The sequence below is a fragment of the Camelus dromedarius genome, chromosome 11 (assembly GCF_036321535.1).
Source record: "Camelus dromedarius isolate mCamDro1 chromosome 11, mCamDro1.pat, whole genome shotgun sequence".
Taxonomy (NCBI): domain Eukaryota; kingdom Metazoa; phylum Chordata; class Mammalia; order Artiodactyla; family Camelidae; genus Camelus; species Camelus dromedarius.
Window position 1 is genome coordinate 53,573,845 of NC_087446.1, and position 24,378 is coordinate 53,598,222.

Sequence of the window (24,378 nt, forward strand, 5' to 3'; positions counted from 1 at the left end):
AATCAGAGTTTGATCAAAGGTCCAAGTGCCAAAATTAAGAAGGTCCAGACATGGGAAGCACAGCAGCCCCTGCATACACCCACACTTCTTCCCGCCCTGCGACTGGCGGGAGTGGCGCAGGAGAGGAAGCGGAACAGATCCGTGGCCAGGTCTCACTGCAGCCCCCACGGACCGAGGCCGAGGTTGGCTATGCTGCCAACCCAGGAGATGAAGCCCAAGACAGCTTTCTTTGCCTGCTTCCCTCCCATCCTTCTTTTCAGAGGGCAGGTTTGGAGACGATAACTTGAGACAGAGCCTGGGTGAGCCTGAGTCAACTGGGAAAGGCTCTGGGAGAAAAGCTGCATCCTGCAGCAGAAAGGAAATCACATGAACAGTTCATGACACTTGGCTGCAGGGAGAGGTAGCCCTGCCCATGATGGAGAGGGGTGAACACTTCAAGAATAGGAAGGGGTGGACAGCAGTTGTCACCTCCCTGGACTCAAGGCCTCCTGCCCTGGTGCCGCCAAACCCCACAGCCTTCACAGTGCAGCCCCCTCCCTCCTCATCTCCCTCCATTTGCAACCCCACACACAGGGGCTCATGGGTGTGACACACTCCAGCTATACACACTGTGTCCTTGTGGCCTGAGCTGCCCTACTAGACTTCTGTCATGGGGTCATGGGGTACCTCGTGACCAAAGACATCAGAAAAGTGGGTGCTCCTTGCTTTAAGTGTCGGCAATGGCTTAGGTCTGGCTTTCTGGTTTTGTTTACTTGAAGCTAATCACTTTGGGGACAAGCTGCCAGAGAAAAGCCAGCTTTCAGAGCCCTGTCTGGAGAACGTGCTTCTGTGGTCACTGATGACTCTATAACCAGAAATGACTTGCTGAGCAGTTATGGGCCAAGTCCTTGAGCAGTCTGGAGGAAAAAGAGATGGATTTGCCAGATGTCTCAGGCTGAGCTCTGCAACTCACACCAGGGAAGTCGGGTAAAGGAGAGGTCCTAGAAGTCCAGCATCAATTAGAGATGTGGCTTTATCCAAATACAACTAAACCCCCATGGCCTCTTCTTCACCTTGGAGGACTCCTGCCTTAGAACCTGAGCAGGCACAGGAAGTTGGCCCTGCCCCCAGGGCCAGCAAAGCCCCCCAGCCCTACCCTCTGCCACACTGTTGGCCTCACACCTGACAACAGGTAACCACAACAAGTAACCTGGCCCCTAGACCCTAGCTGAGGACACCCCTTCTGGCCTACCCAGTCAAGAAGCACAAACTTTCAGACAGAAGAACTCTTGTTAGCTACAAGCCCCCAGCTAAAAAGCCACTGCCACAGCAACTTGATCTGTCTGCTGGCTCCTCAGCCCCTCCTCGCGGTTAGCCAGACCCACACACTCCCCAGTTACGCAGAATGGAAACTATTCCGCTGGGGGCGGCTGGCTTTCCAAAGCTAAGGAGTCTCACATTGTCCCTGTGTCCAACCACGGTCATCCCTTCTCTTCACCATATTCTGCCCTCGCCTGGGGAGCCCTAATACGCAGTGCTACTTCTCAGAGGACACGTTTCTGGGGTTACATTCCACAAAGAGTATTTTCCTCTCTCTCCTCAGATCACAGCCCATTACTCACTAAGACCCAGGGCGTGTCCGCCCAGGATCTCTCATCCATACCTTCCTTTCCCTTCCATCCCACTGTCACCATCAGATGGGCCCTTGTTTTTCATTCCTAACCCTCTGAGATAACTTTCTAGCTGGCATCCCTACTTCCAGCCCTCTCCTCCTTCCAACCTGCATGTGGATGAAATTTCTAAACTTTCTAGCACATAAGGTAAATCATGTTTCTTTTTAGTTCAGAAGTCTTCTCTGACTCATCATTTACACAAGAAAACCTTAACTCCTTTGCCTGCTGTTCTTAGCATCTTAAAATAAGAAAGAGCTTCGGGGTAAGATTCTCCCCAGGATAGCCCCAGCATCTCTGACCAGCTCATCCTCTCCTGGACTCTCTCTCCTGGAACAGCCACTCTTGACACAGGATTTGCTTGTAATTTGTAACTCACGTTTCCGCAATCTTCTGAATCCCTATCTATTACTACCTGACTCAAAACCCAACTCTGTGACTATTCAACCTAAAATAATCAACCACTCTTCTGAGCTCCAAAGCATAATCATATGTGAAGAATGATATGGCAGACTTGCTTGTTATCTCCCAACCTCTTCTCATCCTCCTTGATAAGGAACCTCCAATGTTCAGCTAAGCACTTGGAAACCCAGAATTAATATATTTCTCATCTTTCCTAGCATTCAGATGTGGCTATGTGACCATGTGGAATGCAAGTGGTAGTGTGTACAACTTCTGAGAAGTATCATTAAAGAGAGGGAGTACACCCTTTCTGCTTCCAGCTGATTGGAATGCAGAGGTAATGGCTGGAACTTCAGTAGCTATTCTGAACCGTGAGGTGACCTTGGAAATGAAGTCCAGATGGCTGAAGCAAACAGAAAGAAAATATCTGGTAGTGATACCATGGACCTTAACACAAATTGAATGACGTCATATAGTGTCTTTTCATGTGTGTTTTTCCTCTATTTACAACTAGAATATGAACTCCTGGAGGGTAGGGGCATGCCTTATCGTTCTTTGAATCATGTGCAGGGGCTTAAAAAATAGCTGATTGATCCTACTACTACCTCTCCTATCACCAGGTCCCTTGTTCAGCCCCTGGTTATTTCTGGAGGGGATTATCCAACTTCTCACAATCGCCCTTGCTATTTCTGGTCTCTCCTATAATCTTCTTTATGTGCTACAGCCCAAATCACTTTCTTTATATGCCGTTTCTCCCTCAGCAAACTCCTACTTCTCATTCTGAGTTTCAACTCTGTCCTTCAGTTCATGCCATAAATCTAAGCCACTCCCCTGATGCATCTTGTAACCAGACTCATCTTCTTGCAGCCTGCTAGACCATGAGCTCCTGATCACAGGGATCATCACTGCCAGCTTGTTGATCACTGCAGCAGGTGCTCAATAAAGACTGGGAAAATTGAACTTCCCCGTACATATACTTCTCTTCTCGCTGTCCCTAAGTTTTCTACTCCATTAGACCTCAGAGAGATCATCCCCTTCCCAACTGCCAGCCATGCCCTGCCTCCGAGTCACAACAGGTGGAATCCCACCTTCCCTAGCATATCTTTCATGAGTGAGAGTGGTAAGGTCTACACTCACCCCCTCAAAAAACAGTGTCTCCACACGTATACTAATGCCTTTAAAATGTGTTCATGGAGCTGTGATTTATAGCTAATGTCTCTTCACCTTTTCTTAGGCATTCAATAAATATCCTATCACAAATGCTCACGGTGCAGCTAAAGCAAAGGATGAGGAACCACATTGCTCAGGTGTGAATCCTGGTTCTACCACTTACTAGTGTGGCCTTGGGAGAGTTATTTAATCTCCACAAGGCTCAGTTTCCTCATCTGTAAAATGGAGGTAGAAACAGTACCTACTTCATAGGGTTGCTATGATTATTAAATAAGTTTATAAATGTAAAGTATTTAAATCAGAACTAGGTAGTAAATGTTATACATCACGCTAGCTATGTTTTTTGTTGCTGTTTGGATTTCTTGCTTAACACTTAGCTGGAAAACAACTATATGCCAAGCACTAAGATACGAGCTGGGGATATAAAAATTAATAGGGCAGTATCCCTACGTTCAGGAAGTTCATATCCAGAGGGCAAGGTAGATAAGCAAACCAGAGGTGAGTGCATACAGCACAGCTATGAAACAGGTGCACATGGCACTGTGGGACCCCAGGGAGACAGCCTCTGATTGAACAGAGGAGCCAAGTAAGGCTTCTGGGAAGAAATGCTACAGGACTTAGTCTTAAAACAGCAAGCAGGAGGGAGTTAGGCAAAGACAATGAAGGAGGGGAAGATGGTGATTTTCTAGGCAAGGACACAGCATATAGAAGCACAAAACACCATAAAAATCCCAGGAGTCTCTAAGTGATTTGCAACAGTGGAGGAAACCACAGCAAGCAGTGAACAGCCAGACGACACAAGGTCTTGGGAACTAACATAAGTAGGTGGGCATGAGCAGGATAATAATGATACTATTATTAAAATTTAAAAAATGATAATGACAAAAGCTAACATTTATTGACAAAACTGTGATAAGAACTCTATATGAATTGTCTCATTTAATTCTCACAACAACTCTGTGACGTTGGGACTAGTATTTCCATTTTACACGTAAGGAAGCAAAGGCTCGGGAAGGCTGTGGAAGCTGCCCAAGGTCACATGGCTAGTATGTGATGGAGCTGGGATTTGAACCCAAGTCTGACCCCTAAGCCTGAGTCTGTAATCCCACACAATGCCTCCTCTAAGACAACCAATTGTTTTAGCCCTTCTCTGCCCCTTTTCAAATTGTACGCATCCTTCAGGAGCAGTATAATCAACCTTCCTCACGAAACCTCCCCCAAACAACCCAGACTTCTGCACAGTCCTTTCTCTCAACTTGAGCAGGGTTTACTGCCCTTGCCTCCTATTGACAATCATATTCAATCATTCTTCAACACTAGTATCTTCTAGGTATCAAGCACCATGCCAATTAGGAGACCCGTTTTGCCTTGTGATGACTCATATATTTACCAAAAGAGGGAAAATTATGGCTTATAAACATCTGTTCTGGGCCAGGCACTGTGCTAGACCTTTAATGACAAGATTTAATTTAATGAAAAAATTATTTCATTCTCATATAATTATTCATCTTTCACATTCTGTATTAATTCCTGAACTAGATTGTAAGCTCTGTGAGGGCATGTACTTTCCTTAAACAGACCTGTTCCTAACTAAGGATGTCTAACACACAGAAGAAGCTTAGCAGATGCTGTGGGCTGCCCACGTGGACACAGAGGCCGGCTGGGGGCAGTACTCCACCTAGTCCAGTGTACCAGCGAGGAGCCCAGCTTGGGCTTGCCTGGAGTCTCATCAGAAATCCAGGAGTTTGTTATCAAATCATAAAATTTAATGAATCCCTTCCTACATCCAGATGACATGTGGGAGGGGCATGACTCCTGCTTTAAGGAAGGATAAACTGAGGCCCAGCACGGGCCCACAGCTGTCACAAGTCACGTCAGCTGGGGAGAGGCACTGCAAGTCCTCTGTCTCTCCTTGCTTTTCCAGTTGTTCTCAAGTAGGGGCTGGCTTAGTGCCTCAGTGCTCCTGCCCTCTTTGGGGAGGAATCATAGTGACATTTTTGAGAGTTCCAGCTTTTTTACATCTCATCTGATTCTCCAGCTAGGGAAAAACACCTCTTTGGAGGTAGCCTTCTGAGAGTTCATGCTGCATGACCCAAAGAGACCCTGATTCTTCTCTGCTTCTCTCAATTTCTGGCATCACAGGTGCCATATTCACTCAGGGTCACGGATGGTGAGGAAAACATTACTGAGCATCTGATATGCCAGGCACTTTCCTCACATAATCTCACTTACTGCTCTCGATAACCAGTGGAGGTAAATATTATTATGCCTGTTCAACTGGTGAGAAAATTAAGTATCTGAGACCAACTGGCTGGAGGTCACACAGAAAGTGGCAGAATCCAGATTCAAACCCAGATATGTGACCTTTAACAGAACTTTTGCCAGGACATGGCTTTTTCAACTGTATCCTGCTATCTCCTTGCCAAGAAAACAAATCTCCATTTCTAATTTGGGTCCACCTGGATTTGTCTGGCTTTGGTTAATCATTAAATGGTATTTCCCTAACCAACAAGACTGGGTGAAACCAGCTGAATGAGGTATGTGTGCTGGACACCTGAAGTTCAAGGCTTCTGTCTGAGTAAGAGGGAGACCATGCAGGAAAAGGGACAAGGGAACTAACCTCTTGGACACCACATGGTGACAATTCTCTCATACCTGAATGGCATTTTAAACATTCCAAGTACTACAGATAACTGTATGGGCTTTGGAATCAGAGAGGACCTAGATTTGAATCTTGCTACTTTTCAAGAGACAAAGAGAAAGTTACTAGGCTCTGAACCTCAGTTTCTTTATCTGTAAAATGTGAATCATAATATTACCTCTTATAAGAATTAAGTAAAGGGATGAATGAATGAAAAGGATTTTGCACAGTGCCTGACCCAGAAGGGTAGATAGTAACTTGGATGAGTGACTCCAGGAGTTGCAGGTGACTCAAGATAGCTTCTAAGCACAAAGCTAAAACACAATTTCACAGTACTTCAAAATACATAAGAGCAGGAGGAAGGTATAGCTCAAGTGGTAGAGTGCATGCTTAGCATGAATGAGGTCCTGGGTTCAATCCCCAGTACTTCCATTAAAAAATAATTAAATAAATAAACCTAATTACCTACTCCCCCCCCCAAAACAAACAACAACAACAACAACAACAACAACAAATTTTTAAAGTACATTAAAAAAAAAAGAATATAAAATACATAAGAGAGAGTGCGTAAATGTAGCTGAACAGTGCAGATTAAATACATTTATTTATATGCTTATTAATTCTCTAGGTTAGAGCAGTAGTACACATGCCCCTTAGAAAGAGAAGACTGAAACACAAACAGCCGCCAGGGGATTCACAGGAAAGCTGGGACCAGAATTTGGGGAGACAGCATTGAGTCACTGACTAAGGTGCTCTACTGAGTGATCTAGGACACCTCCTCTAAGCTTTCAGATGAGATTTTTGTAAGCTGTCTTTAGCTTTCCGCTTATCTCAAATCTCTCATTTCCCCATTGTCTCCTAACTTCCTCAGGTTAAATCTGCGGTCTGCAAACCCGAGGTCTGATCTACCACAAATCTGTTTTCAGCCCCCTCAGCTAACTACTCTTCTCAACAACTCTGTTTCTCTCCTTGTGACATTGCATAAGTCCTAGGAGTTGTCCCTCCCAGTCACTGAAGGTCTGTGCTATCTGCAGGAACATAGAGAGAGGCATGAGAATGTTTTGGCCCCATATTTTATTTGACCAGTAGACACCAATGACTTTCAAATATGTATTCTACTCCAAACTAGAAATCTGGGTGTCATCCTGAATTCCTCCCTTTTCCCTTATCTTAACCTTTCCAAGTTCAAATCTAATCCAACAAGTTCCCCAAATTTAATCCTTTTGACTATTTATGAGTCTATCCCATCACCTCCACCATGCAAAACAGCCATTGTCATCACCACACTACCAAGATCTCTCACTCAGCTGCCCACCTCCAATTCTGATCCCCCCCACCCCGGCCACCACACTGACCTACCCAGACATCAAAATCTGATCATGCCACTTTCCTATGAAAAGCATGAAGTACAGTTCCTTCCACACAGCATTCAAAACCCTCCTTACCACACTAGCTTCCCCTCCCACCACTCTCTGCCTTACATCTTACACTCCAATAGCCCCAAGCAGCTGCAGGAGGATTCTCTGAACACATCGCGCTGTCTCACCTTGATGTCCCTGCTCTATCTAGAATGCTTTCTCTTCCACACTTCTCTCCAACTTCTAATTATCCCATTAACCAGTAGAGATTTCTTCTTACTGGCAGTATTCCCCAAGCCTCCTCTCCATGCTCCCCAGATGCTCCTGCATATCTACACCACGGGCACTTCACAAGCTGAAGACTGCAATTAGAAGTTTAATGTGTCTGTCTCCCCCTCCAGACTGAATTCCTGGGGGCAGACACTGTCTCAGTCATCTTAATTTCTCTGGCACTTAATACAATCCTAAGTGCTCAAAAAGTGCTTGTTGAGTGAATGAACACCAGGCTGCACTTGGGAGTCTCCAAGGGCTGGTACTGCATCCCCTTCCCTGTCTCCAAGCAAGGAAGATGACACCTTCGCCATTCTCAGTTCGCAGCCTCAGAGGCCCTCCTGAGTTCTGAGTGAATCTTCACCTGCCTCGCCATAGAATAAGGCTGGAGCAACCTCTCTGTCCTTTTGCCTCCAAGACAATCAGAAGCAGCTGGGAGTGCTTTTATAATGTTATGACAACATTTGACATTTCCCTACGCACCTGTAGGCAACGAGTACTATTTGACTTCTTTATAACTCTTGGAGGGAACCAACTGAGAAACCAGATGCCACCAGACATTGTCTAGCTGGCTACCTTTCAACTCCCGGGGTTTTGCTCACAACTTTTAACAAGGATATTCTGGGGGAAATGACAGATAAATGCTTTGGGAGCTCATCAGGACCTGCTGCCCCATAAATGCATAAGAGACTCTTAATTCCTTACTCATCCACGATGCCAGCAGTAATTAGCCAAGCCCAAAGGGAGCAATTTATAGTTGCTATTGGACCATCAATCTGGAACTCATGCCAGATGCATCAAAAAATAATCTGCAGACGTGAGCACTTTAGAAGGGATTCTCAAAGTGCCCTGACTGCCAAGGGCCTGAGGATAATGAGTGTTTGTGTGATGCTGACTCTAGTGAGTGGCAAGTAAAAACAAAATAACCACAACCATAAACAAGAAAGCTGTCCAAAGTAAGGGGCCGAAGCATACTCTGGACACAGAAGGTTCAAACAAAGATCTCGTCCACCCATACTAAAACATTGTCTGGGCCTGACTCTGAGGCTGGTTTTGAGGGGAAGGGAGTCTGTGATCTCCTCAGTCTGCAAATGAGCCCACATAACAGTGCCACCACCACTCCAGAGTTCAAAACAGTCCCAGGAGCACAGGTCTGGACCTTAGTAGCTAGTCCAGCCTTGGTAAATGCCCCAGTCCAGAAGGGTCTTAAAGTCTGATTCTTTGAAGGCTGTGCTAGAGACGAAATGTGCTAAAGGGCAGGCCAAGGGCTGTGTTGGTTCCCGGAGGTCCTAAGGCCAGTGGCGAGGTCATGACAAGGCCAGCATCATCAAGCAGGAAAGCAAGGTGACTAACATGGTGTGCAATTCAGTGATTTTACAACTTCGAGGTACGTAGAATCGGTCAGTCTCTTATGCATCAACAAGAATCCGTATTTCTTGGATATCTTCATTGGACTCTTTAATAGCAGATCCCTGACTTTACGAGGTTAGTGGTCTTAAAATAATATTTCTACTTAAAATTTACTGAGCACCCACTATGCCAGACCCTGTCCTGGATTCTTCACATGTTATTTAATCCTCACAAAATCCCTAGAAGCCAAGTATTCTTATCCTGATTACACAGATAAAGAAACTGAGGCTCAAGGAAGTTACAGCACTGGCCCAAGGTCACAGAGCTAATAAATGACAGAGCCAGGATTTCAAATCCAATCCACTGAACCCCAGAGCCCTTGCAAAAGGCCTGGCTGAGCAGTGGTCATGGGCAGAAGGAACCCCTGCACTCCTTGCAACTTCCCAGGCCAGACTTCTTAATCCTCCTCTAGCCAAGAACACACGGTGACTTCAGGAAATCTTGAGAGAATCAGGCTTGGGGAGCTCTGGAAAGACAAGTATCTGTTTGCAGTTAATCAGCACTCTGCCCAGCCCCGCAGACAGTTCTGACAAGTGGAGCCAGGAAGAGGCAACCACAGGCTCTAAGTGGCCCACCTGGGGCTAGGAGCCAGCCCAGCCCCCGAAGAGCATGGATCCCACTCTGCCCAGACTGGCTGTGCTGCTCTGGGAGCCCCTGTCCTGGAGGAACTCTCCAGAGCTGGGATCCAGAGTCCACAGAAAGTCCCTTCGCTATTTTGCTTTTCTCTCATACCTCAACCCCCAAAACTGCCACCTCATTAAAACTTTGCCCCCATTACTCTCTAACTCTTGACCTTCTTTTTCTTCACTTATCCCTACTTAACATTCCATTACAAACTTGTATATGTGTTTTTTGTTGTCCCCAACAACTTCAACTCCATGCGACAAGTCTCCTTTGTCCTTCCTGTTCACAGTAGGATCTCTAAAGTCTAAAATACAGAGTAAATGCTCAATACATTTGTGTTCAATGAATAAATGAATGATCACACAAACATCTGAAAACTCTACTTCCCTCTCAGTGGGCTACATGAGAAGCAAGACTAAATAATGCTGACTTCCCAGGAAGCCCCATCAAACCTGTTTTTGGACCCTAACATTCCTTCTAAATATCCCCCTAAAACTCACCCCTAGGCCCACAAACCCCAACTCGCCCCAGAGCAGGTACTCAAGGGAGAAAATGGAGCAGTGACTAGGGAGGAGACACATTTCTCCTCCAGTTAAATACAGCCCAGGACCTCTGCAAATTAAAAGCTCTCTCTTTACTGAATCCACTCAGCTTTAGTTATAGGTCATACTTTTTATTTTTGTAACCAGCCAACCCACCAAATTATAGGCTCAGTCCACGAGCAGGCACGCCAAACACCAGGGCCAGCCTAGCAGAGGCGCTGCCCTTTCTGGCCTGAGGCGGGTACAGGAGGGAGGGCTGAGCACCAGTCAAACCTGAAAAGGCAGAGGGCACGATTGTTCTGCTGGCCAGAGTTGACTGAGGAGTTCTCACTCAGGCCAGCATGCTGCCCAGAGGGAGGCCAGATCCCAGGGCTCTCAACACAGCAGCCACAGTGAACTCTTTACACTATAAAGCAGATCAGGTCACTCCTCAAACTCCCTACCAAGGCTGACAAGGTTCCCATGACCTGAGCCCTGCTAACCTCTCTTCTGCCTTCCTAGACCTCTCTTTAGCGTCCTGGTCCACAAATCTGGCATTCCTTCAGTTCCTTGAATGTGCAAAGTTCCTTCCCACTACAAGGTTTACTCAGGTTGTTTGCTCTTCCTAGAAAATCCCTCATCTAGATCTTTACATATGGCTATGAGGATGGATGGGAGGGAATGGGGGAGCTGGGTCTGCAAGACTGCAGTAGAGAGACCACTAAGGAGTCTACTACAATGGACCAGGCAAGAGATGAGGACCAATTACAGCAGTGGTAGTACACAGGGAAAGAAGGTGAGAGGAGTAGTAGCCTAGAGCGAATCCCAGGTGTCTGGCCTGGATGACTAGCTGGAGGGTGTGCCATCCCCCAACCCCTCACCCTAGTTCAGAGTACAAGAAAACACTAGCAGGTAGAAAGTAGGTCAAAAACACTGGACACTCTGCAGTGAGCAGTATTTATTGAATACCTACCATGAACAAAGCATTGCTAATAATACAAATTATCTAGTACAAGACAACATTCTACCTTAAAAGAAGGCAAGAAAGATTTGGCAAAGGCAACAATTAGCCCCAGACTTAATGACTTGAAATAGAAACATTTTTTAGACATCTGTAATTCAGGGGTAACATGTGGGATTATCTCTTATCCAGTTTTACTTAAATCAAATAATTCTGATTCCCCTAACCTGTAAGGACTGAGCATTTATTTCTTGTATATATTTTTCTAAGTGAAAGCAAGTTTATTTAGAGAGATACACATTCCATAGGCAGAATACAGTCCATTTCAGAAGGTGAGAGTGGCCTAATTCTTGTACATTTCAATCATTCAACTTGACAAGCAAATTCATGATGGCCAGCTAATTTCTATTCCCCGCCGAAACACTAGGCAGGAAGGCGTCCAGAGCCTTTTCTGACAATCAGGGGCTCTTCAGACAAAACTCTGAACTGACAAACCATTCTGATCCAAGCTCACCTCTGTCTCTAACTAGGATCTTCTATCCCAGCAGGTGGGGCTCCTGGCTGCCCCTCATGTATCTGGCTCATTCTTCCTCTTTAATCCCCTCCCATACTGCTCTAGCCTACAGCCTCCTCTCTCCTGATCCACACTTGTCACCTTTAAGACCTGACTTAAAGTCCACATCCTCCTGAGAGTGCCTGATTAGCGATCCTATGCCACACTCATCCTTCCCTAACCCTCCAGTCCTGTGCTGGGAGCTGTGTGCCACCTCATCACCTCATGATCTCATTCGGTCTTCACAAAAACATGTGATTGGGCAAGACAAACAGTATCCCCATGTTATGGATGAAATAACTGAGGCACACAGAGAGCCTCTCAGATAACCTGAGGACACACACTTGTTTTAATTCTCTAGTTGTTCAAAGTACAGTTCTAAATATACACATATTTGTCCCTCCAACTTAGCATCGTCTTCTATTTCTCTGGTATTCTCCAAAGCACTTGAGAAAGTGCTGTATATACAGCAGGCACCTAAGACATACTCCTTAAATAAATCACGAAAGGAAAGAAAATGAAATGAAAGTAGAAAGTCTCTCATAGATTCCAAGGCTGCCCCTGGTCTTCACTTGGAGGGAGCCTTGGTTATGCCCTCTCCTAACAACCTGTTCTTTGCTTATATTTACTTGTTTAATATCTGTCATTCCCTCTAAACTTCATGAAGTCAGAGGTGGTATTTGTTTTTCACCACTGTATCCCCAGTGGTATCACTGGCACATAGTAAATTTTAAAAAAAGAAATATTTGTTGAATAATGGCTCATAGCGAAAGAGAATGTGACAATGAATGTATGTATGTTCATGTATAACTGAAAACTTGTGCTCTATACTGGAACTTGACACAACGTTATAAAATGACTATAACTCAATTTAAAAAGTGTTAAAAAAAAAAAAAGAAATATTTGTTGAATAGTGAATGTCCCAATATGATAGCTGGGATTCAAACCCAGGAGTCAGGATAGCTGACTCCAAAGCCCAAATCTGCCCACTTCACCTCTCAGCAAAGGAAAATTGGTTCTACTTTCCCTATATTCTGCAGTAATCCATACAATCCTCACCAAAGCAGTACTGAAGTCAAGAGGGGCTGACCCTCAAAAGAGAAGGAGACTATGGTTAAGGATGTGGGCTTTGGAGTTAAACTGCTTGGATTCATATTCTGACTTCACCACCTATTAACTGTGTGATCCTAGGCAAGCTGTTTAACCTTCCTGGATCTCCATTTCCTTAACTATAAAATGGAGATAATAATAACTATTTCATAGAGTTATGGTGATTAAATGAGATAATGTGTGTAAAGAGCTTTGCAAGGTGCCTGGCAGACAATTAGCATGCAATAAACGTTAGCTATGAAAATGATTAGCTATCCACATTTCTGGGAGACAAGAATCTAGAGAACAGGGCTTCCCTGGGAGTCACGACTGCTGAACTGACTTGACTTTGAGAAGCTTAGCTGCAGTGAAGCCCAGAGCTCATGTTTATTCTCTTTGCTGACTTCACCTGCTCCAGCTTTGCTAAGGCTAGAGGTGCAGCTTTCACTGGCTTGGAAATCAAAGAGGCTAAAAATATACAATCTGGCTGTGTCTGGGGAACCAAGATTGTGCCTACTTTTAAGAGTTTAAAATACAGCCTCAGGGCAGAAGAGCATCTCTTAGGGTTCTTTCTACCATAAAAACTAATGCCAAGCTCGGCACAGGGCAGGGAATGACCCCACTGGTGACCTTTCTCCCTCTAGCTCTCTTCTTTTGGCTCAGTGCAGAGAGCAAGAAAGAGGAGCTTTCTTTTTTACAATAAAAGTTGAGCCCTCCTCCCCTATTTTTATTCCTCCTTTTCCTTTAAAGGAAGAACAAATACATGGGTACATATTGTTAAAAATTAATCAACTCAAAAGCTTACAGAATAAAAATGGAGTCACTGTTTGGCCCCCAACCATATCCATCCCCCTCATAGGTCACCACAGTGACCAACAGCTTGGTGTTGGTTGCTCCAAGCCCTTTTTCTATACATTTACATACAAACATGTGGCTATATAAAGCATTTTATGGTCTCCCTTTAATTGCCTCTTTTTTTTTTTTTTTTGCTTTCTTTCTTTTTTTTTTAATTGAGGTATAGTCAGTTTACAATGTTGTGTCAATTTCTGGTGTACAGCACAATGCTTCAGTCATATATGAATATACATTTATTAACTTTCATATTCCTTTTCACCATAAGCTACTGTAAGATATTGAATATATTTCCCTGTGCTATACAGTATAAACTTGTTTATCTATTTTATATATACCAGTCAGTATCTGCCAATCTCGAACTCCCAATTTGTCCCTTCTCACGCCCCCCCGCCCCTGGTAACCACAAGTCTGTATTCTATGCTGTGAGTCTGTTTCTGTTTTATATATAAGTTCATTTGCCATTTTTTTTAATATTCCACATATGAGTGATATCATATGGTATTTTTCTTTCTCTTTCTGGCTTACTTCACTTAGAATGACATTCTCCAGGGCCATCCATGTTGCTGCAAATGGCATTAATTTATCATTTTTTATGGCTGAGTAGTATTCCATTGTATAAATATACTACAGCTTCTTTATCCAGTCATCTGTCAATGGACATTTAGGTTTTTTCCATGTCTTGGCTATTGTAAACAGTGCTGCTATGAACACTGGGGAGCAGGTGTCTTTTTGAATTAGGGTTCCCTCTGGATATATGCCCAGGAGTGGGATTGCTGGGTCATATGGTAAGTCCATTTTCAGTTGTTTGAGGAATTAGATGATTATATTTATACACACACACATATCTTGGAGATTCCCATCAGCCACAACTATTTACTAAGTATCTACCCAGTGCTGGGTATTTGGCTAGACAGTGGTAAGCATACAGAAAGCCTCCACTCCCATGGAGCCAACAGTCTGGGGTGACATAATAAACAAGTAATTAAACAAATAATTTTAAAATGGAAAATAATACAAAAGAAGTTAATAGGATGAGAAGATAGAGAATAATAAGGAAGAGAGGACTCTCTGAGAGGTGGTATTATTAAAACTGAGCCCTGAAGCATACATAAACTGGATTGAGCCATTTGAAGATCCAGGAACAAGGCAATTCAGGAGAGGAAACAGCTTGTGCAAAAGCCCTGTGAGAAGAAGGGAGACTGTCCTGAACTAAAGGAAGGCTAATGTGGAGGCTGGCAGTCAGGAGTGAGTAAGGTTTAAGAAGTCAGCAGGAGCCAAATAATGCACAGTCTTAAGGGCCAAGGTGAGGAGTTTGCTTTTTTTTTTTTTTTTAAAGACAACGAGAAGCCATGAAAGGTGATGCTCTTTGACTTGTATTTTAAGTTTGGCTGCTTTGTGGAGAATGGATGGGAGGATGGAGAAAGGGGCAGTAGAGGAAGTTGGGAGGCCAGTTGATTGGATATGATACAAGCCAGAGTTGATACTGGCTTGGACTGAGGCAGTGGTAGTAGAGATAGGAGAATGGGTAGATAGATTTGAGACATATTTGGGGGGATGGAATTGGCAGGGTTTGCTAACAGACTGGGTATGGAGAAGGAAGAAGGAAAAATTAAGGATAACTCCCAATATTTGCCTTGAGTAACTAGATGAATGGAAAAGAAATAGAATTGGACAGGAAATGGACAATCAGGTTTTCCCCCGGTTTTTACTGCTAAACAATGCAGCCTTGAGGATCCTTTCCATGCACTTCCATGCACACGTATGAACAGTTTTGTAGGACAGTTTCCTTGGAAGTGAGATGCCCAGGTTAAGGGGTAGGCACATTTGAAATTGACAGACCCTATGAATGTCTTCTAAAATGTCTGTACCAAATTACACTACCATTAGTGGAGTATTAATGTACCATTAATGACAAACATGGACACTGTCGATCTTTAAAACTTTATCCAGACAATTGGTATAAAAGTGTATCAGAGAACTGCTCATTTCCTTGATTTCAAATGAGGTTGAGAATTTTTTTCTTTAACTTTTAATACTATAATTAACATATAAATACATTCTCCTTGTAAAAAATGTCAACATTATAAAGCTGAATTCTCTATGACTTTTCTGTTCTTCCTATTACGTATTTCGGAGATAACTATTGTTATTAGTCTTATTTGTATCCTTCCAGAAATTTTTCTACACATTTAAAAATATACATATAAAATCAAGGATTAAGCATCTTTTAGAAGCTGTATTTCTAGCAATCTTTTAGCATGAACAAAAAAATCTAACAAAAATTTTACTTAGTCTAAGTAAGTGACATTTAAGCTGAGACCTTCTCCAGGTTCTCTGAGCCCTGTTTTCATCACCTGTAAAACAGAAGTGAAATAACTGCCTTCCAGCACAGTTGTCAAATTAAATGAGAAAACACATGTAAAAGCACATGGCATACACTCAACAAAGGTGAATTCTCTTTTCTTAACCTATACAAGTTAAACCTAAGCATTTGGTGGAGACCAGAAAACTGAGCCATTCCTATAAAGATGAAATGGGAGACTCACCCAGAAAAAAAAACATTTTTAACCTTGTCCTGAAAAATCTTTTTTCATAATAAATAAGGCCCCCAAAAGATCTGAATTTTTCTTCAAAAATTTTAGTATGAAATATCCTAAGCAGTCAAAAATATATAGGGTTTTTTTTGTTTTGTTTTTGTTTTGGGTAAGGTAGAAAGCAAAAGGATGTAAGGGTAGAAGTAACTGCTAGAGACTGTATGTTTGAAGTCCCCTTTCAGGCACACACCAGGAAGTCAACTGTCTGGATTTTCCCAGAGACCTTAGGCCTATGGGAGGCAGTTGCGGCTTTGGGCGGGTGGTACCTGCAAGCATAGGATATGACCTAACCTCACTGCAAAGATGGCATTGCTTCCCCTGGCTTGTCAGAGTGCATCCTGTCATCTCTACCTGGATCTTCCTGGAAGTTCTGGCTCAAAGGGGCAGATCCTACCAAAAAGTATCCTTAGTCAAAGTTAAATTAAGACATCCAGGGGCCAGAATATCTCCCTCTGAATGGGAGTCAACCAAGTTTCAACAAGCTCCCTTTTTTGGAACTGCAGCAGAGGCAACATTTTATCTGAACTGGCAACCAGGGCTCCCTTCCCCTTATAAAAATATTGGGTACTGTTTGTATTAAGGAGCTACTGCAGTGGCTTCTCCTCACCCAGCTCTTCCTTCCTCTAGGCCCAAAGCCAGGGATTCCCTGGCAGATCTAAGAATGAGTTTTAAACCCCCAAAGTATTGTATGTGTGCAAAGAACTAGGGGTCACAGGTTTAATTAGATCCCAAAGGATCCAGAAGCATTATTGAAAGAGCTCTCAAATATATTCTCAAACTAAAAGAACTTTACCCCAGCTTGAGGAGCTAATGGGGTTAGTAAAAGTCAGCAGTGAAGCATGTATACCCCAAACTGCTTCTTGATAAGTCTTAGGATAGAACCTACAGTACAGAGGGAATAGGGAATCAGTTCTTAAACCTACAGAAAGACGTAATAAGATGGAGGTCCACCTCTTGACTGAAGGTGTAATAGGAAACGGGAAAATAAGACAGCACCAAAAACTGTTGCCCTGCCTTTACTTTTACTCCTCTTGAAGCTTCATCCCCAATTGCGACTCAAGTCGATTGAGGTACAGATTGACAGAAGTTAATTCTCAGCAGACATGCTATCAGCAATGTGGGTAGGATCATTCTTTATTGTGTGGGACTGACCCAAACACCACAGGATGGTCAACACTCCTAGCCTTCGGGCACTAAGTGCCAGAAGCACCCCTAGTCACTAGGATAACCAAAGCATTCTCACTTTTCACCAAAAACTCCCTCCTGGGACGATACCGCCATCAGCTGAAAACCACTTTAACTTATAGGAATAGAGGTGGTATAGTGGGTAACGTACATGCCCACTATAATCTATAAATATTATTTGTAAAGCTTTTATAGATTATAAAGCATTTTTACTATGTTGTCTACTTTAAACAACTGCAAAACCCTGTAAAGTAGGTATTATCATCACCCATTTCATAAGGATGAAATTGGCTCAGAAATTGGCTTTGCCTAAGGTCATTCAGCTGGGGAAAAGAAGAGTTTATAAAGCTGGATCAGAACCCGAGTGTTCTGATTCCAAAACTAATGTTCTTTCTTTCAAAACATCCTTAGCCTGCAAGAGTCTCAAATCAGCTACTTCCATCCAGGACAGATGTTTTCTTAAGGTTTCATGGGAAATATTGGGTCGATCTAGGGACTGGCTCCCCAGCTCCTTGCAAGGAAGCTGGTAAAAACTGAGCAGAAACTAACTGCTGTAAGCTGTAGATAGTTCTTAAAACAGGATAACCATCTCCTAAAGTACCCAGACACCAGGCTCATGCCCAGCTCTTTAAGAGGGGCTGAGCAGTTGGAGGAAGCTATGATATTCTCCAGTCTACATCTGAGTAGAAATGAGCAAGCAGGGGAGGAAGAGAATATATCCCTTCCCTGTTAATGTTTTAGGGAGTCAGAGGCAGGGCCACCAGCCCACAGAGTCCTGGCAATAACCTGGGTGAGGATGAGAAGGTGGTAAAAGATGGGGAGGGGACAAGGGAAAGAGATGAGGACAAGAATTGAACCACCACGGGTACAACAGCCTAACTCCTTCTTCTGCTTGCAAAATTTGCCACGTAAATAATTCGGCCATCTTCTTGTGATTCTGAATACCCTTCAAGGACCTCAAAGTACTTTATAAATTGAGAAGAGGGTGCATATCAGTAAAGGTTCCCCCAGAACCCTATCCACCCAACACACAAACTTCCACCCCTCAACTTTGTGGTGAGGTGATGGAAGACAGAAAGGATCAGAGAATCTGGAAAGAGGATTCTGAAAGATGAAAAGAAGAAGCAGAGAGGAGGGTGGCAGGCAAAGACAACCAAAGCATCTCGAGGACAGAGGGGCAGCTTGCCACCTCTACATCTTTCTTGTGGGATGCATTCTTCCTTGTGTAAGGAAAACAGGATACAAAAATGTGGCTCTGCTGAGGGAGACAAAAGAGAGACTGGGAATGGGAACTCAGGAATTCTAGCTGCCTAGTTTATCTCTATTCTGGAACTCTCTTCTTCATGGATGACAATCCTAAAGCCCTTAAGTTCCCATATGGTGTTATTCAGAAAGGGGGCCCTAAAGTCCCCAGCAAGGAGCACGGGGCAGGGGCTGTGTGGAGACAGCACCCTCTCTTATCTTCAAAGGAAAAGGTCCTTCCTTTCCTCTGAAGTACATTTCCGAACTGGAATGAACCTCTGGCCTTTCCCTGGCACTGCATCAGCTCAGCTCAGACTTGGGAGAAACATTTCCCCAGAATGGAGGTGACCAGCCTGGCTGACCAGATAACACTCTGACTTCAGGCAGCCAGCGCTGCTGTGCCCTGGGCTGACTGTAGCCAGCTTTGGGGCAGATACTTTGGTCTTGACCACAGAACCAGGGCCCCGGCTCTGACCAGCCTTCCCAGGCAACCTCAGGGGCACGGGAGGATCTGTGGTCTCATTTCCTCTCTACCTTGGCTTCTTTTTTTCACTTCATTGAAGATTAGCTATTTCCACCACGATCAGTTCCTGTTCTCACCAGCTGTAGCGGTTGTTTCCCCACAGACAGAGCTATGAAGCACTGGTGTGGCTGCCACCTGGACTGTCCCAGCTGCAGAAACAGACCCAATAAGTCCTGAGCTAAAGGACTTTTTTCATCACAGATAAAACAGCAGGGAGGAGAAATTATGCGGCAGGAAGTAATTCTAAGAACTCCACAGTGGATACACTAGTATCCATTTTATTATTATTTTAATCTTACATAATAGTTATATGTGCTCTGAAAAATATTTTATAATGAAAAAGTGTGGAAAATGTATACCTTTATTACATAGAAATGTGAATATATAATAATGAATGAATCATTACAATAATGAATGAATTACATAGAAATATGAATATATAATAAATCCCCAACAGAGAGCAAAGGAAACAGACAAAAGATGGCCAAAATACTTATGATGAAATGTTAAAAGAAATGCAAAGTAAAACAAAATACCATTTATCACTGATTAAATAGACAAAAATTCTTAAAGTTAAACCATTCAGTACTAGTTCGCTTACAGAGAAAGGGAGACACATTATCCATGGAAAAACCAACTGATACAACATTTTTAGAAGGCATACTTCTCAAAGGCCTTGAAAAACCACATTATTATACTACAATTTAAAAAAAGCATATACCTTTGGTCCAATAATTCTACTTCTAGCAATTTATAGCAAAGAAATAATCAGAGATACACACAAATATTTACGCACAGGATAGTCATCAGTGTTAATTACAGTAGTAACAAAGAGAAAAATATAAGATAAGGTGGTAATAAAATACTATATTTTGTAGTACTTTGCAGCCATGAAATCATGATGCTGAAAAATATTTAAACAAATGAGAAAATGTTTAAAATAGTGAAATTAAAAGTCAGTTTATAAAACAATATGCACAGTATGACTCTAATTGTTAAAACGTGAATAAGTACATCAAAATGTTAATAGTAGATGGAGAGATTACAGGTGATTTTAATTCTCTTTATACTTTTCTATATAGTTTATACTTTTTATATTCTTTACTTCTAAATTTGCTTAATAAACATGTCTTACTTCCATAATCTGGAGAAAAGCTATTCTTAATCCTCCTGCCTCGCGAAAAGGACACTCACATGCATTAATCTCTTTAAAAAACCGTTTGGAAATACATACTTAGGACCTTAAAACATTATATCCTACAATCTAGCAACTTCAGTTTGGGGTTTCTATCCTAAGGAAAACTAACTATTGAAAAGGTACACCAAGATGTTCATTATAGCATTGTTTGCCATGGCAAACAGAAGCAAACAGCCTAAATGTCCAACAATAGGAGGACAGTTAAGTAAACAATGGAACATTTACTTTACAGACCATTGTACAAGCATTTAAAAATGTTTACAAAGACTACCCTGGAAAAACTAATGAAATAACAAAAGCGGGGGAGAAGGAGCCAAATTGGATATATATATGTGTTTGTACACATACCTACACATACATGCTACTATTGCAACACTGTACAAAACCCTATGTAGACAAAAAAAATTTGAAAGGTTTTAAAACACATTGTCTCCATTTGCTAAAATAATGGAGAAAATATGGATTTTTTTCTTCAATCTAAATCTTTGATCGTTTCTAATTTTTAAATTGCCCACACTTTTTTTTTTTAAAGAGAATGAGTATTACTTTAAGAGAAAAAAGAAAAAAAGCAGAGTCTCCCAATGAGCAATGAAAACATTCCCAATGACAAGGAGTCCACCGCAGCAGTTTCATCTCCCTCCCACCTACTCCCCACACCTCCCCCAGTCTAAAGCAGGGTCACAGGGGAAGGTCAAGGAATGAGGCTCCTCTCTGTGGCCTAGGGTCTTCTCAGTGGGGTCTCTAAACAAGTGGGTTCCTCTGACCAGCTGCTGTCAAGGGCCCTTTCCCTCCCCCAAGTCTTATTCCAGCCTGAACTAATTCACCACAATCCCCAGAGCTGGGAAAAACATTTCCATCATGGCGATTTGGAACTTGATATTTAGTCCAAGTTTTTCCCAGCCCCTTTCTATGTCAAAGGAGGCCCCTCAAAGGCTCTTGACAACTAGCACCCAGGTCAGCTTAGCCCCCACATCAATGCTACACTTACAGCAAAACCGCAACTCATCAGTCATCACGAGGGAAATGTGAAAGGAGGAGCCACGGCAGGGACAGCCTATCACACAACCCCATCCTCATGCCCTGAGAGCCTCCTCTTGAGGGATATTCAGAGCTTTTTCTGGCATCAGACTTTAGACTTTGTTTCAAATTTGTAATAAGCCAGCAAACAGAAAAATCAGGGTGCAAACCCAGCAAAGGCAGGCAGCTATCCTCTTAAACCATTAAAGCCCTCTGCCTCCCCTCTCTATCTAAGGAAAGGCCAGTACTGGCCAGTATACTAGTTTCTGGGTAACTAAGGTTGGGTAGTAATCTAGTCTGGACCAAATTACAGAGGGCGGCTTTGCCAGACTAGAGATCAGCTCTCATACAAGAATTAATAAAGAGGAATTCCAATAACTGTCCATCCTAAACTTCTCAGTCCTCAAGAGAATGGAGGCTGCTGCCAAGACAGGGGGTAACAAAGGATCCAGAGGAAACAGTAGTTTCAAATCTTTTTAATATCAGGGCACAACTAGGAAATAACACTATTTGTACAGTAAACTGGGTAAATATTGGAAGCTGATCTGGCCAGAGGGGACCGATCCTGGACCTCAGCTGCCCCCAGGGCTGAGGGGGTCAGTATCCCAGCATACCAGTAGGGAAGCCCTGGATTAGGGCACTGGGTTGGGTTAGGACTCTTGGGATCAATGTCCTGCACAAATCACCTCATAGCTTCAGACCTCGAGTTCTCCAACCTCAGCTGACAGGCTGTGGATCAGATCATATGTCAGCACTAGAAAGCTAGGAGCCTGTGGTCTTGACTCAGCAATGATACAACTTCCCCAGCCAGGGTGCTTTTCAGGGGGGTTTTCCATAGATATATTGGGACTGGGGAAGCCCTCTATGTGACAGCAGCAGCATACCCTGAGACTGGCTATACAGAATGCAGTAATTGGTTTCATGAGATTTCTGAACTTAAAATGCCTTTTTGGGAACACAAGTGATCTTAGACCTGAGTCACTGCTAAAAGCTACAAATTTTTAAATGGCCATTTACTAAACATATAGTAGATGTCAGACTCTGCTCACTAAGTACCTGACTTCTAATTTCGTTAAATTCACACAATAACCTCATGTGGCAAATACTATTATTATCTCCATTTATAAGAGGAAACTAAGACTCAAAGAGGTTAAGTAACTTGCTTGAAGTCACTTTTCTAACTGGAGACTAAGAGGGGCCAGTACTTGAGCCCACTTTGACTTGAAAATCCATATGTTTAACCAGGACACTAGCACATCATCTCAATAAAACCACCAAATAGCTTTTACATAAACCAGATCAATCATACTGAAGCTGACAATCTGGGAAAGAAAATGGTGAAAATGGAGAAACTTATCTGACTCTTTTACACAATCAAGAAACGAAACTAATCTATATTGAGTACCTACTGGATGCCAAGCACCTTATATACATGGCTCACCTGATTCTCAAAATCCTCCCAGGATGCGAATTATTAGCCCCAATGTACAGATGAGGAAATCTGGGCTTAGGGAGGTTAAGACAATTGCTAAGACAGAGCCCCTGCTTTTCCTACTACACTATGCTTCTCCTGACTGTCAGGAAATACACCTGAGCCTATTCCAGGGTCAAACATCCAACAGCCAGCACTGTTTCCAAAGGATGGTGGAAAAGGGCACGTTTCAGGAACAGAGGAAAGAGGGGTCTTTAAGAGCCCCCAGAGAAGAACTCAAATCCCCAAGAAAGCATGACTCCCCTGTGCTGGAAAACGGAGGTAAAATCCCCTTCTCTTCTAAGTTAGCTAACTAGCCCTGGCCTGCCCTGTTTCAAACCCAGCAGCAACAGCTCAGGCACACAGAAACAAGACCAAAAGCCACAAGGAAACAAATCAAAACTTTATATAGAAAGGAAGGTTTGCAAGTGGGTGGTCTGGGCCCTGGCTTGACCCGGGCTCTCTGGATAGTAATCAGGATACCATGTGCATTTTGTGAATATCAAGCCATTAATTTGCCAACTAAACAAACTTGTCAACCAAACTCCAATGAGGATAAGATCAACTCTGGTTGTGAGCTCTCACAACAAACAGCCGGGCCCCTACCTAAGGTAGCCCCCTACCCAGTCCACCTCTGATCATCCTTTTCTCTCCAATTTCTGTAGCTACCTCATGCCACTCGATGGGGATTTTCACACCCCCACTGGAGTGCAGATTCCCTCCCACTCTTTTCCCCAACAGTTGAGCTCTTGTTCTCAAGGGTACCGAGTCCCAGGCTCTCCTCCTCAGGCTCTGAGATGGCCACAGCACATTAGTAATCACTGAGTCACGCCATTGCCCTGAGGAGGCTGGGGGAAATGCAGAGAGCCACAGGATGTGTGGCCCAGATCCCTTTGGCCCGTCACAGAGCTAATGGGCAGAGAGGTGCCAGCTTCCCCTGGGAACCCCATGGACCCTCTCTGATCTGGCTGTGGTGCCAGTGGGCTGATGTCAGGCTCTGCACTATCAGAGAGGCCAGGATCTCTAGACAGCTTCACTGATGCCAACAGATCTAATCTTCCTATTCCAAAGCAGATGAAATCCAATAAGGCTGCTAAGTCCACAGCTTATCCCTCCTTACAGGCAAAGGCAAAGTCAGCCCTTCAGGCCATAGTAACAATAACTGCAGCATTAACACTGCCTCTTAGAGAGTTCTTTGAGGAACTGGGAACTATTTCCCCAAGTTTCTCTAAGATTTACCTCTGTTAGCAAACGTTCCATCACCTAGTTCACTTTCTTTCTCCAAAACTTCATTTTTAGCTCCAACAGATCCTCTCTGTCCACAGAGCCATTGACATTAAGGTCCAATTCCCACACCAAAGAAGAATCCCAAAGTCAGCTCTAAAAACTCATGCATACAGATCACTTAAGAACCTACAGAAAGACTAAAAAGAAGGACAGGCAAAAAGCACAACAGCCACTAGGGCTTAACATAAAAAGGAGGGGAGGAGGACGCGGGATGGTTTGTGTGTATTGTTTCAATTGGAAAAATACACTAGTGAAATGGCTTATCCACATGTTCAGCCCTTTTAGGCAAACCCACTGTAACTTTGCAGGATGCCTGCAGGCCGTTCTTAAAATAAGAAGAATGGCATCACTCTTTATT

General features: G+C 43.4%; 1 protein-coding gene across 5 annotated transcripts in view; it reads right to left on the reverse strand.

Annotated features, from left to right (window-relative positions):
- The window catches only part of FMNL3 (formin like 3), a 51,701-nt gene that overhangs the window by 26,387 nt on the left and 936 nt on the right, over positions 1-24,378 (reverse strand). The gene's annotated exons all lie outside the window — the stretch shown is intronic.